This window comes from Antechinus flavipes, chromosome 3, assembly GCF_016432865.1.
Source record: "Antechinus flavipes isolate AdamAnt ecotype Samford, QLD, Australia chromosome 3, AdamAnt_v2, whole genome shotgun sequence".
Classification (NCBI taxonomy): domain Eukaryota; kingdom Metazoa; phylum Chordata; class Mammalia; order Dasyuromorphia; family Dasyuridae; genus Antechinus; species Antechinus flavipes.
In genome coordinates, this window is record NC_067400.1 from 386,452,277 (window position 1) to 386,466,219 (window position 13,943).

General features: G+C 34.3%; 1 protein-coding gene across 10 annotated transcripts in view; it reads left to right on the top strand.

Annotated features, from left to right (window-relative positions):
* Positions 1-13,943, top strand: part of ANKRD44 (ankyrin repeat domain 44) — a 344,895-nt gene that overhangs the window by 136,068 nt on the left and 194,884 nt on the right. The gene's annotated exons all lie outside the window — the stretch shown is intronic.

Below are 13,943 nucleotides of genomic sequence, written 5' to 3' on the forward strand. Positions count from 1 at the left end.
CCTGTTCCTCTCAGAAAACTAAAAAAAAAATTTTTTTTTGTGTGAAATATTTTCTTTCTATATTGGTTTCTTCTACATTTTTATAACTTTTGATTTTTCCAAATACATGCAAAGATAATTTTTAACATTCACCTTTGCTAAATCTTGTGTTCTAAATTTTTCTCCTTCCCTCTTTCTTTCTCCCCTCCCCTAGACAGCAAGCAATCCAATATGGTAGGTTAAACATGTACAGTTCTTCTAAATATATTCCATATTGTCATGCTGCACAAGAAAAAATCAGTTCAAAAGATGAAAGAAAAAAAAAACAAGAAAAAAAAACAAACAACAAAAACAAGAAAAAAAAGAAAATATTATGCTTTAGTCTATATTCAGTCTCTATAATTCTCTCTCTGGATGCAGATGGTTCCTTCTATCACAAGTCTATTGGAATTGCCTTCAATCACCTCATTGCTGAAAAGAGCCAAATCTATCACGGTTGATCATCACATAATCTTGTTGCTATATACAACATTCTCTTGGCTCTATTCATTTCACTTTAGCATTTCTGAAATCAGCCTCCTCATCATTTCTTATAGAATAGTAATATTCTATTGCATTCATAAACCGTAACTTATTCAGCCATTTCCCAACTGATGAGCATCCACTCAGCTTCTAATTTTTTGTCACTACAAAAACGGATATTACAAACATTTTTGCACATGTGGGTCCTTTTCCCTTTTAAAAATATTTTTTAAAAAATGAATTCATAAAAGAAGAGGAAAAAACCAGTAAAACTGATCAACATAATGAAAAAATTTATAATATATGCAATGTTTCATAGATCCCTGCAAAGGTATAAGGGGATATCTCATATCTTTGAGGTCAAGTTTGTTGTTGTTATTTTTCTTTCCATTTGCATTGTTGTAGTCATTGTGAATACTGTTGTGTGTTTTTTGTTATTTTACATCAGCTCATGTAAGTCTTTCAGTGCTTCCCTATATTCATCATATGCATCATTTTTTACAGCATTATGATATCCATTATGTCAAAATACTTCTATTATGACCACAACAGATCTTAGAATTTCAGAACTAGAAGAAATCTTGGAGGTCATCTCATTGAACTGAATCATTCTATAGGTCATTATCTCTGCATAGAAACTGAACCCCATGAGATGACAAGTTCGTGTTTAATTTCACAAAACTAGCATGTCGTTTAGTTATTATTTGTAATATTAGTATTTTTATTCAAGTCTTTAATTGTGTTCTGATTTAATTTAACCTTTTAGATTATTTAAGTCTCAGGTACTATGGAATTAATTCAGTTAAGTTTAAGATTTGATCTCTATAATTTGAAAAAAAATCATTGAACGGAGAACGTGGGGGTAGTTACTTGGCAGGATAGCAACAGGAAAATACAGCATCTGGCAAAGTATGTCTCTTTTTTTTTTTTTTTTTTTTTTTGCCCTTTATGGACATGACCTATTTTTGAAATGTTGTGATTTACATTCAGTGTCATGGTGGCAAGTTAGACAAAACAGAATTGCTTCCCTGGAGAAGGCAAGGGGGACCAAGGGAAGAGTGCCAGGAATTAAAGGAAGTAACCTCAGTTTTACCTGAAAACATTAACATCTCTCCAAGGGCAGGAGATTTGGACTGTCTCTCTTTCTCCCTCCTCCTCCTCCTTTTCCTCCTCTTCCTCTTCCTTCTCTCTCTCTCTCTCTCTCTCTCTCTCTCTCTCTCTCTCTCTCTCTCTCTCTCTCTCTCTCTCTCTCCCTCTCTTTCTTCCCTCTCTCCTTCTCTCCCTCTCTCTCTCTCTCTCTCTCTCTCTCTCTCTCTCTCTCTGTGTGTGTGTGTGTGTGTGTGTGTGTGTGTGTGTGTGTATAAAAAGAAGGAAGGAAGCCAAGAGACTGAGCTTAAGTTAACATTCAGGAATAAAGCAGCAATCACAGAATAGATAATGGTATTTACTTTTACAGTATTTAACTAGGCAGCATTAGGGAAAGCAGATACAGTTATCCCTTATACATATCAGAGGTTAGGGTTTCTCGATCTGGAAAACCCATGTAAAATTTTTTTGGCACTTCCTTTGTACCAGAGAAGTAGTCTGAATTTTTTTTTCCTTCTATGGGGTGTTTACCATACCTCATTGTAAAATTTGCAAAAAAAAAAATTATATACAATATAATACATAACTTTTATGCATTTCTGAGTTTCTAAACTTCTGTGTCATCTTCTGGCCTTTCTGTGATGATGCAGCTTTTGCAAAATTACAATTTAATTTCTTCTTCCTTTTTTTCCCCGCTAAGGCAATTGGGGTTAAGTGACTTGCCTGGGGTTAAGTGACTTGCCCAGGATCACACAGTCAGGATGTGTTAAGTGTCTGAGGCCAAATTTGAATTCGGGTCCTCCTGACTTCAGGGCCGGTGCTCTGTTCATAGTGCCATCTAGCTGCCCCCCAATTTAATTTCTTATGTTGATCTGGGCTATGTGATGGGGAAAGTCAAGATGTGGAAGGGATAATGGTACTTTAATTATAAAGGAATTCTATGAAGATTTCACAGTGAATACTATGTATTATTGTCACTTTCATGCCATCCCTTCCTCTTTTCCCCTTTAATCAGAAATCTTGGGTGGCTTCCCATTGTCAATTAGGACAGAGTCTCATAGACTTGTAGAATGTTTGTGAGATCATTGAGGTTGTTTTGTCTAATCTTAGCCTTTTAGAGATCAGGAAACTGAGGACCTAAAATGAAAGATCTACCAGGTCATACATGCTGCAAGTCAGTAGAACAGTGGATCTTAGAACTTGGGTCCTTGAGTTCTGGACTAAAGTTTTTGCCTCTAGACAACTGCTACCCAAATGCTTTTCCTGATTTTTTAAGGCCCCTAGTAATTATCTAGTTCTAGCCATAGTTCCAGTCTTCTCTCCTACTATTCCCTGGCATGAATCTTTTGTTTTATATCTAAACTGGTCTATTCATTTTCCTCAGAATACATTCTTATTTAATCATTCCTGCTTTTAAGCTATTACTTTTTTGTCTGGCAAATAATAGAAGTTTAATAAAAGTTTGAATTGAATTATTGAATGCTGTCCTCTCCTTGTTTATAATTTTCCCCTCCAATTCCAAGATTCCAGTCCTTTAAGATAGGCTCAAGACTCATTTCTATCATCTTTTTTTTTTTTTTAATTTTGGGATTGTATCTATGATTTCATTGGGAATTGACTGAATCTGAGCCAAGCAGTAGATGTATAAAGATCATTATCAGAAACTGAAAGGGACCTCAAGACATCCCCTTATGTTTGCAGAAGAGGAAATTGTCAGAGGGAGCTACTCAAAACCAAATCCTCCTGAGTCTGGGTCTGTCTGCCTTGTCCAGGCTGCTTCTTAATCATAGTAATAATAAAAATAACCCTTACATTGCTTTTTTTTTTTTACTTACAATGGGCTTTTCAGCAGCTCTACTCTCCAAAATATATGAAACATTTTAAAGTTACTTTATATTTCTTAAGTTTAAACAGTAGCAAAATGAAACAATAGCAATTTGCCATTTCTGAGATTTAAATGTTCACTCTAACAGTTTAATAATTGGCTTACCTTGTATGAGTTGGTTCCAACACCTCCCTGGATAGTATAGAAACTATCTCCATTTTACAAACAAGGCTCAAAAAAACACCATAGAAGGAAGGTGTTTTGCAAGGTTATATATGTAGGGATTAGTAGAATATGAACTCAACCCAACTTGTGATTTCAAATCTAATGTTTTCTACTAAATCTTGAAATCTTTTGCTAGCCCATATGTGCTTCTGCTACATTATAGAGTACCTACCTTCTGAATTTTGGCAATTTTTGTGTGTTTCATTAAGTTATTAATTACTCTTAAAGTACAGAATTGGATTTCATCCTGCTCTTCACAGTGTTCCTGAAAAATATGATGAAGTAGATTGTCTTTTCTTACATAGGAACAACAATACTTTCAGGGTTGTGTTTCAGAGCAGATAATGAGCATCAAATAAATCACAGCAATGACTTAACAGTATGCCCTGAAAGCAAAGACACAACTATTATATCTCCCTCTTTAGTCATTTAAAATAGTCCAAGTTATAAGTTTGAATAACATAGGTATACATATTGGTAAAGAAGGAAATCACACATACTATAAAATTTATACTATACCTGAACACAGATTCATTATATATAAATTTGACCTAGAACAAATACATAATTACTTTTTTTGAATGATATCAAGTATAGCATTTATTAGGATTTTAGGTGGATTGTTTCAATGATTCTGTTTCTTCAGATTTCTGGGACAGCTATTTGAAATCTACACCTTTTTTTCTTCATCAGTTTTATTAAAGCAAATGAAAGCATTCAGAACTATTCTACTGATTTCAAGTTGTGATTATCCTTTTAAAAATTAGCCTCTAATTGTCCATTTGGACCACTAGATGGTTTGTTTTATTTGTAGTTCAAAGTAGCATCATTTGAAACGTAAATCTTAAGACAATAAGATGAGGACAAAGGTGGAAGTCAATATTATACAATGCAAAGTGATTTAGAGGTGCTATGGTATAGTAGAAAAATATTTAGGATCAGGGAGAACCTTGATTTCAAACACCAGCTCTGCAACAGTCAACGAGTATTTATGATGTTATTATTTGTGCTTGGAACTGTGTTAGACACTAAAAGATACAAAGAAAGTCCCAGTCTTCAGGGAGATTACTCTTATCAGGGGAGACTTAGAAATTATCTGTATTACCTTGGACAAGTAAATTATTCCCCCTAGACCTTAGTTTGTTTTCTCCTTTATAAAATGAAAGGGTTAGGTTAGATATGTGCCCCTTTCATTTTTAAATCGATGGACCTCTGTCAGTTTTCCCAGAACATTGCAAATTGCATAATATAGGTCTGATATCATATTTTCTTTGTATTCTCCATTGCCCTAACCACAGTGCATTAAAATATATTTGCTGTGGTGTATTTGTGATTCCAGTATTTTTGATAGATGTTCTATTGCCATATGATTACCAGTATATCCACTTTTGCAGACTGGTCCACTTAGACACAGACTGGATAACTTTCATGAAATCATATAGCAGGGCATGTTTCAATCTCTGTTTGCTGTCTATACTGAGTACTACTGTTCCTTTCCTTCCTCTGTTGGCCCCAGATAAGAAGAGTGAACTAGATTAGATTAGAATCCTGGCTCTCCTGTTGGATTGTTATTTCTAGCAAATGGCTTAAAATTTCATGTTTTCCCTTCCCACTGACTATGCTTCTTGGGGTAGAAATATCTTTAAAGACTATGAGCTTTGTAGCCTTGTGCATAGAGTTGTAGATTTTATAAAATCAAAATAGGTCTAGGAGTGGAGAGGGGAGGGAGGGAATTAGATGAATCAGTAAAAATCCATAGGCCAATAACCTTGTGTTATAATTTTGACACTTCTTCTCCCCTTACCCAATATTTTATCTGAACTGTTATAATCACGACAAGTTTGAGTTTGTCTTGATCGCCTTATGGCACAAGTGCTAATGAATAGTATTAATGAACAACAAAAAAAAATGACTAAAAGAGACCTCTAGAGAAGAAGAAGAAACAAAAAACATGAATATTCCTAACACTGGAAGACAGGTTTCTGAATAATTACTTCATAGCTTTAATCATGTAAGCTGTCTTTATGTTAGAAAAGTCAATAAAAACTGGTCTCTTCCACATTCTTATGTTAATTGCTTTTTAATATGAGCAGTGATTTATTAGGGAAGGTAGATCATGCAGTAGATAGAGTGATGGGCCTGGAGTCAGGAACACTCATCTTCCTAAGTTGAAATCTGACCTCAGATGCTGTCTCCTTAGTTTTCTCATCTGTCAGATGAACTGGAGAAACTCCAGTATTTTTACAATGAAAATTCCAAGTGAGGTCCTGAAAAGTTTGACAGCTGGAACTGACTGCCTTATTTATTATATATACATAAGCAGATTAACTATAGATTATTGATCATTAATGTTATAGTATATAAACATTAGTACATATTATTCTATAGTATTGTTCATAGTTATATGTGACATAATTATAACATGTAATAAATAATATAGATAATTAATAACTAAAATTTAGTTGTCATAATTGGAGGTAATGAATTATTACTTGTGAAACAAAGTTCATAGAGATGTATGATATCTGTGAAAATTTCACTTTTTTGTATCTGTGATTACTTAGTACCTTATACAGACCTTAAAACATTTAAATAAAATCATTTTCATATTACAGATGATTATCTTTATTATCTTTCTAGGATAGATTTCCTCTCCAAGAAAAGAAAATTTTGCATTTAGAAACCTTGCTTAATGGTATCCATTGAGCAGATTTACAAAGCAGGAACTTTGTGTATAGTAGTAAATAGCAAGTTTTGCTGGTTAAATCTAATGACTTGAACCAATTTTGAATGTCTTTTGCAAAACTATAAGTGCTGGCTGATGCACAGATCAGTTGTTACCTAATAAAGGGTTTCAACTTAATCATTTAAGTGGATGATTTCAAACAACAGCATTATTGCTACAACACCTGTTAACCAATAATAATGTCTTCCTGTCTTGCCTACAGTTGTCAGATGACCAGTGTCTGGGCACATGGTCAGAGACATATTGTTCATTTCAGGTGTGTGTGTGTGTGTGTGTGTGTGTGTGTGTGTGTGTGTACAAACCCTTACATTTTCTTTTAGACTTGAATTTCTTGGTCACCCAGTCTGATCAGAAATAGATAAATGAGATATTGGGAGATTTAAAGAAAATTTTAAAGATACAAATTGCTCCTTACTTAAAATTTTAGTTTTTCACTGATGTTTAGGTGACTTTTTTTTTTTTATTCTATTGCTCTTCTTTCCTACTGTGGTGCTCTGCAAAGAATTTAATGCTGGGATAGGGATGATTTTTAATCTTGCTGTGGTTTTAATGCACTCACAGATGACATTGTGTAACAGAGAACACTGAAGTTTTACATTTTGAACTCATATATCCACAGTTTATAATTTTATAACACTTTAAAGTTTGAAAAAACATTTCCGCACACTAGCCTCATCAGATAGATAATACAAATATCATCATATCCATTTTATTGATAAGGAGAGCTTCAAATTCAGGGATCCTGAATTTAAGTCCAGCACACTTTATACTATACTACCTTTTGTTGTTGCTCAGTTTTGTGTCTGACTCTGCATGACCCTATTTGGGGTCTTCTTGGCAGAGAGATCATTTTCACTTCCTCATCCAGCTCATAAGATGAGGAAACTGAGGCAAACAGAGTTAAGTGATTTGTCCAGGGTCACACAGATAGTGTCTGAGGCCAGATTTGAATTTAGGAGTCTTCCTGACTCTACTACTCCACCTAGCTGCCATGTACTATATTTAGAGGTATTTTTTTCTTTGTCAGGAAAGTGACCAAATGACCAAGATTTCACTTCTCTGCTAATACTACTACTACTACTATGGCATGATTCTCTAACAATAGTGACAAGACAAAGGATAAGCTGAAGTTGGTAAAGAAGGTGAAGAATAATAAAAGGGGATTAAAAATTATATTGGAGAAAGGAGGAGAATCACAAAAGGCAAGTTTATTGGTGAAATGGATAAGTTTAAATAGCATTATTCTTACCAAGGCATCAAAATGAAAACATAAAGGCTCATTTAGATGTAGTATTTTAAATGAAAACTTATTTCGAAATAACAGTTCTGAAATTTCTGTATTCAAAGAGTATATCGAATAAAGAGAATATTTTGAGACTTTCTGTAATTGTGTAATATTTTTATACTCTATGCCTGATAACAATTTACTCTTTTGCTCCCTCTAGTGTGAAAAATGTGGTTTAAATTAACTGGTTCAAATCAGAAAGCCCAGTGACATTTGAATATAAACTCTAATAGTTTAGGGTAGAGTTAAAGGAACAATACATAGGATCCCATGGACTGATTTTCTATGATGAGAGAAAACACTCAAAAATGCAAATATGAGGACTTAAGAATAAACAATTCTAATGAAGTTAGTAGATGTGGCTGCACAGGAAACTCATTATCATAGATTGTTTAAAATGACAGGTATGAAAGATTGAAGTAATATGTGTACACAAGTGTGTCTATCATCCAGCAAAAATAGTGTCTAAGGAATGCTCAAGCTAAGATTATAAACTGGGACTAGGGAGGAAAACTAAGGTCAGTAGGTGTTGTTTTTATATTTTAAAACTACATTGAGTAAAAGTAAAATCAAGAAGGAATTCAACCACTGTGAGATGGTAGAAGTAGGTGGGAATGGGATGATGATAATAGACATTACAGACAAGATAGAATTACTTAACAGTTGGAATTCTTGTAATTGTTTTCTCTGCCAAGGTGCAGGACCTTTGGACTGAAAAGGATATACATTTTATTATAAGATCCTTGGGAAAGGGACTATCTTTTGCCTTTTTTTGTATCTGTCTCCTCCTCTCCCCTCCTTCCCCCCCCTGTGTTGGAGAGACATTAAAAACTCACCTAGATCCCTTAAAGCAAAAGCAATGTAATGACTATATATACTTATAATGGGTTTTGTTTTTCCTTGCCTTCTCAATAGGTAAGGGAAGGAATAAAGAATTAAACATAAAATAAAATTAAAAAAAAAGTAATCCAAGTTTGCACAATCATAGATCTAAAAGAGAATTTGGAGATTTATTTTGACCTCTCATTTTATAGGTGATAATAGTAGCTAATGATTATAAAGTACTTTAAAGCTTTGAAAGCTTTTATATATATAGTCTCATTCTTCAGATGAGATAACTAAATGCCCAGAGAAGGAAGTGATCTTTCTGTGACTACACAGGTAGTAATAAGTAGGCAAGAAAAATATCTTTGATAATAATAAAAAAGAATCTTTGTGATATGTGAGTTTTCTGGGTGGGAAGAAGGGGAAAGATGTAGAGGGAAAGTTGCCAATATAAAATTTATATTAGAAGTATGCAGACTCCAATCCAAATCTAGTGTTCTTACCACTATACTACTTCCCAAGATGATTGGCAAAGAGATAAACTTCATCTTGTTGATAGTTGGTCTGATGAAGCCCACTCCAAAAATCTTTGACTCCCCAGCCTCAGACCTCCTGCTTGAGAATGTCATAACAGAAGGCAGCTCTCTCTAGAAGGCTGTCAGCCTCTCTTCTGGTTGAGATGATCAGAGGTTGTTGGCAGCTGCTTCTGAAAAACAATGTGACAATTCACTACTCTGTGCCATCAGTCAAAGAACCACCATGGGCATCCTTTTAAATGAACTTGAACTGTTGAATCAATGTCCTTTCTGCCTCCCTATTTGCCTAGATAACGATCTGAATAACTGTGAGAGGTGTTTCATTTTATTTAAGCTGAGTATTCATAAAAAAATTTTTGGTAGTCACCCTACAGTTAAACGAGCACTTTAGTGGAAGGTATGATTGTGTTGATGTATCTTATATGACTTCTAAATTTAATTTCCCCCTGATAGGGAATTTTTGTAGCTTTGACTCTTGTTACTATTTCATGTTTATTCACTACTTTCTTTACACTTCATTGTACACATATTTAAATTTACCTTGTGCACTGCTACTCCTGATATGTGTGAACCTTCAAATGGAAATACTTAAATTCTACTAGAATTAACTCTATGTTGGTACATTGGTAAAGGTAAGAAAGTTACACAACAATCTCAGTTGTGTTTTTGTAGCTCTAAAAAAAAATAAAAGTGAAAGAATTGGAAAAATATAGAATATTTTACTATTTTAGTGGGGGAACAAGGTCTTCAACCTTAATTATAAAACAAATGTTCTCTAGCTCTTAAAGCAAGGCAGTATTATTTGGATGCTGCTTTTCCCTATAAGATGGCAAGTAGTTTACTAGAAAGTATAGCATTAATCTGGACTTTTTTTGGGTGGGGGGGAAGGAAGGGAGAAGCCATGGTAGAGTTAATAGAATTGACCAAGAGCACCAAAATTTAGAAAACACAAAAATGTGTAGAAGGAAAAGATCCTTTTCTTTTTTTTTTTTCTTTATTTTTTATTATAGTTTTTTATTTAGAAGTTATATGCATGGGTAATTTTACAACATTGACAATTGCCAAACCTTTTGGCAATTTTTTCCCTTCTTCCCCCCATCCCTTCCCATAGATGGCAGGTTGACCAATATAAGTTAAATATGTTGAAGTTTAAGTTAAATACAATATTAGTATACATGTCCAAACAGATATTTTGCCTACAAAACGTCGGACTTTGAAATAGTGTACAATTAGCTTATGAAGGAAATAAAAAATGCAGGTGGACAAAAATAGAGGGATTGGGAATTCTATGTAGTGGTTCATAGTCATCTTCCAGAGTTCTTTCTCTGGGTGTAGGAAAAGATCCTTTTCTTAACCTGTTCCTCCTTTGACTGCAGGTTATGTTCCAGGGTCTTTCCCTACTGGCTAAGGTCTTGCTTGATTTGAAGGCACATTTAGTAGCGCTGGCCCTAGCTACCATTAAAAACCTGGTAAGGATTTGGATGTGTGTGTGTAGGAGGAGGGAGTAGGATATTGGAAATATGTGTTTAAAAAAAACAGGAAAAGGAAATAAATGCTAAAATGTTTAATTCATGTGTTGTTTTCTTCCAATGGTGTATGTTTGTGTGCACATACATATATGCATTTATATAGCACATACATCTTCCCCCCAAAAAAATACATCTATTTTTTCTAAAAATTAAGGCTTAGTTTTCTAGCAGTTTTTTTTTTTTAAACAGTGGTGATTATTTTATGCAATAGGGCCACTTAACGACCTGTTTGAATGGGACACACAAAAGTGAATAAATGTCTGGTTTAAAATCATAGTGCTGTTTGGGAACCTGACTAGAAAGAACAATGCCATAATCAGACTACTGTATCCCTGTAGGCTATGCTGCTCTCTTCAGGTTTGAGGAAATAAGTAGTTTCTGTTTCAGAAGAAACGTGTAGGGGTTGCATATATACATAAAATTGGAACTCTCCAGACCTGAGGCTTTGACACTTCATAGGTCTCTAAAGAATTCCATTCTTGGTGGATGCATGATCCAGTGTTCTGCAAATTAAATAGACCCAGTGGAGATGAACAAGTTGTCTAAACACATCATTCCTGTCCTACACACTGGCTCTACTCTTTGGTCCAAGTGTCCCCAACAACTCTCCTCGGGAACATTCCAGGCATAGCTTAGAATTATTTACTTTTCTTGATGAATGAATATAGAAAGTAACAGTATAGTCTACGGATCTCTTTAAGTATATGAGTGATGATCTACCTTGCTCTCCAAATTCCTGGTTGCATAGATGACAGAGAGATTAATTTTAACACGATAGAAAAGTTTGGCTTCAGAGTCTCAGTTCCACAGCTGTTGATAGAAGAAACTGGATTTTTCATTCAAAATCCCCAAAGGGCTTGGATACCTCCTGCCATTTTTTCCCACTGTTTAGGGCTCAAAAAGGCATAAAATATTGTACACTTTTATAGCAACTTGGCTGCTATGGTGTTTAGAAAACAGTTTTTTGGATTTTCTTAGAGAAGAGAGAGTAAGCTTTTATTTCATGAAGTTTCTTGATACATCCTCTTACCAAAGTGTCTTAATGGCATATAAGTCAAGAAATTAAAAAAAATTATCTTGAAAACAGTGGCTGAGTAACATAGTGTCTTTAGGATTTAGACAATGTATCTCACTCCTAAAAATAAGGCAGACAGTGTTTGCAGTTTGGAGAGGCATTTTTTGTGATTGAATCACAGTGTGAGACAAAAATATCATTCTCACTCAGATTTGTTTTTGCTGTGAAAATAGTCTGATTTCACTATTGAATACCTACCTCTTATACAGGGTATGACCCAAAAAGTGTCACTTGTGTATTTAACTTAGTCAAGTCATTTAATTTCTCCAAGTAATACTAGATTAGAGCCTTCTGATCTATTCTGGGAGCAGAAATCTCATCATACTAATGTAATCACAAATTTGGACCAAAAGAGCCCCACAGGATTGCTGTGAAATATATCTAAGGTCCTTTGTCATCCTTTAAAGCTTGATATACATGTCAATTGTTAATATTGGCATTATTGAATGAGAGGAAGGGGAATTACTTAAAAAACAAGGTTATTGATAAGATGGGAAAAGAGAAGATGAGCACTACAAATAAAGGGGTTATTCTTATTTTTAACTTGCTAGTAAACTGTCAGTTTTTTGACCCACTGAATTCTCTCCTTTAATTACATGACCCTCTGCCATGTGACAATTAAAAACTGAAAGACATAGTTTCTAGTATTTTAATCATTTTATTAATAAGGCCAGCATATTATTAATAAAACGATGACCATTTGGTCATCTCTCTTAGACCAAAGATGATTATAACAGGGGGTTCAGGACTTATATGTGCTTGTGGAAGAGGAGTGACAATCAACTTTGACTAGTTAACAAAATGGAAGGTGAACTGTATTAAAATGAGGGGCCGAAAGTGATATCTTATTAAATCTTATTATCAAGAATCTGAACTTTTTACTTAAAAAATCAGGACTTTAGAAGGAGAGAACTCCAGATCTCCCCAAATTATTAATTATTAAAATCATTTCTCTTACCCATGCCTACCCTGAATATATATCCCCAGATGAAGATATTTTGTTTCTATTGTCCTTTTCCTTTCTCCACAATGATAGTTCTAAATCTTCTATTTTCTCTTCAAGTCCCCAACTCTCTACCTCCTTTCCCCTCATTCTCAGCAAAGGATTTCCTTCATTTCCTTCCTTTATCAAGAAGATTGAGACTATTTAAAATAACTTTTCCAACTTTCCTTCTCAAAACTTCCTAGTATCCTCATCCATCCTCTCCTTTTTCCTTCCATTCATAGAATGAAGTGAACTTTTTCCTTGCCGACACTGTACTTTTTACTTGTCGTGTCCATTCTCTCCCTTCCTATCTTTTCTGTGACTTTGTTTTTATATAATTCCTCTTCTTTTTATTTGCTTTCAGTTTCTTAAAATAGTCCTTCACATTGTTGTCTTTTCATGTTCAAACTTCTAGAAAGTATAATAGATTCCCCTGAGCATGTTAGCACATGTCTGTAATCTCAACTTTTGGGAAAATAAGGTATATGGGTCTCTAAGGAAATTCTGAGCTAGAGCTATGTTGACACTGCAATAGATGATCATTATTGTGGTGAACCTAAGGAGGGGAGCAATATAGATCATAAATGGAACAGCTCAAAGCTCCTGTGGCAGTCTGTTGTTGGATCAGATTCTTACATAAACTTTATTTCTAGCCTTTTGAAAAGATGTGATCTTTAACAAAAAAAAAAAAATTCATTTTTAAACCTACTGTAACGTTGTGTCAATTTCCACCACCATTCTCCTGAAATGGTTCTCTCCACAGTCAAAAAACACCTCCTTTTCTTTAACTTAAATGACATGTATTTCTTTCCCTATTATTTACCACTTCTTCCTTCTCTAGGTCTATTCTCTTCTTAGTTTACTGAAATTATGCTGGATTTTACTGCTTTCTCCTTTCTGACCATCCTTCCTGTCTCTTTCTTTGGCCTCTTACCATTTCTCTACTCTTTGGGCTCCCATAAGATTTTGTCTTTGTCTCCTCACTTTATATATTGTCTTCAATTATTTGTCCTAGTTTCAATTATTACCCCTGTCTAGATAATTTTAAAATCTGTATCTCTACCCCATTGCTTCCCACAATTAATCTGATATTTTCTGTTAGATAGCTCTGCCTGAATGACCCACAGCCACCAGCTCCAGTAATGAATTTCTCATCTATGCCTAGTATCCTTCCAATATAATTTTTAATTTGAAATTCCAGTCATTTTCTATTCTCATCTGTTCCTCAGCCCTCACAGCCAATCAGATGTTAAATCTAGTACAGATGCAACATGTCTTAGACTCAGCCTCTCCTCTCCATTCCTTAATTAAGTGCCTCACTTCTT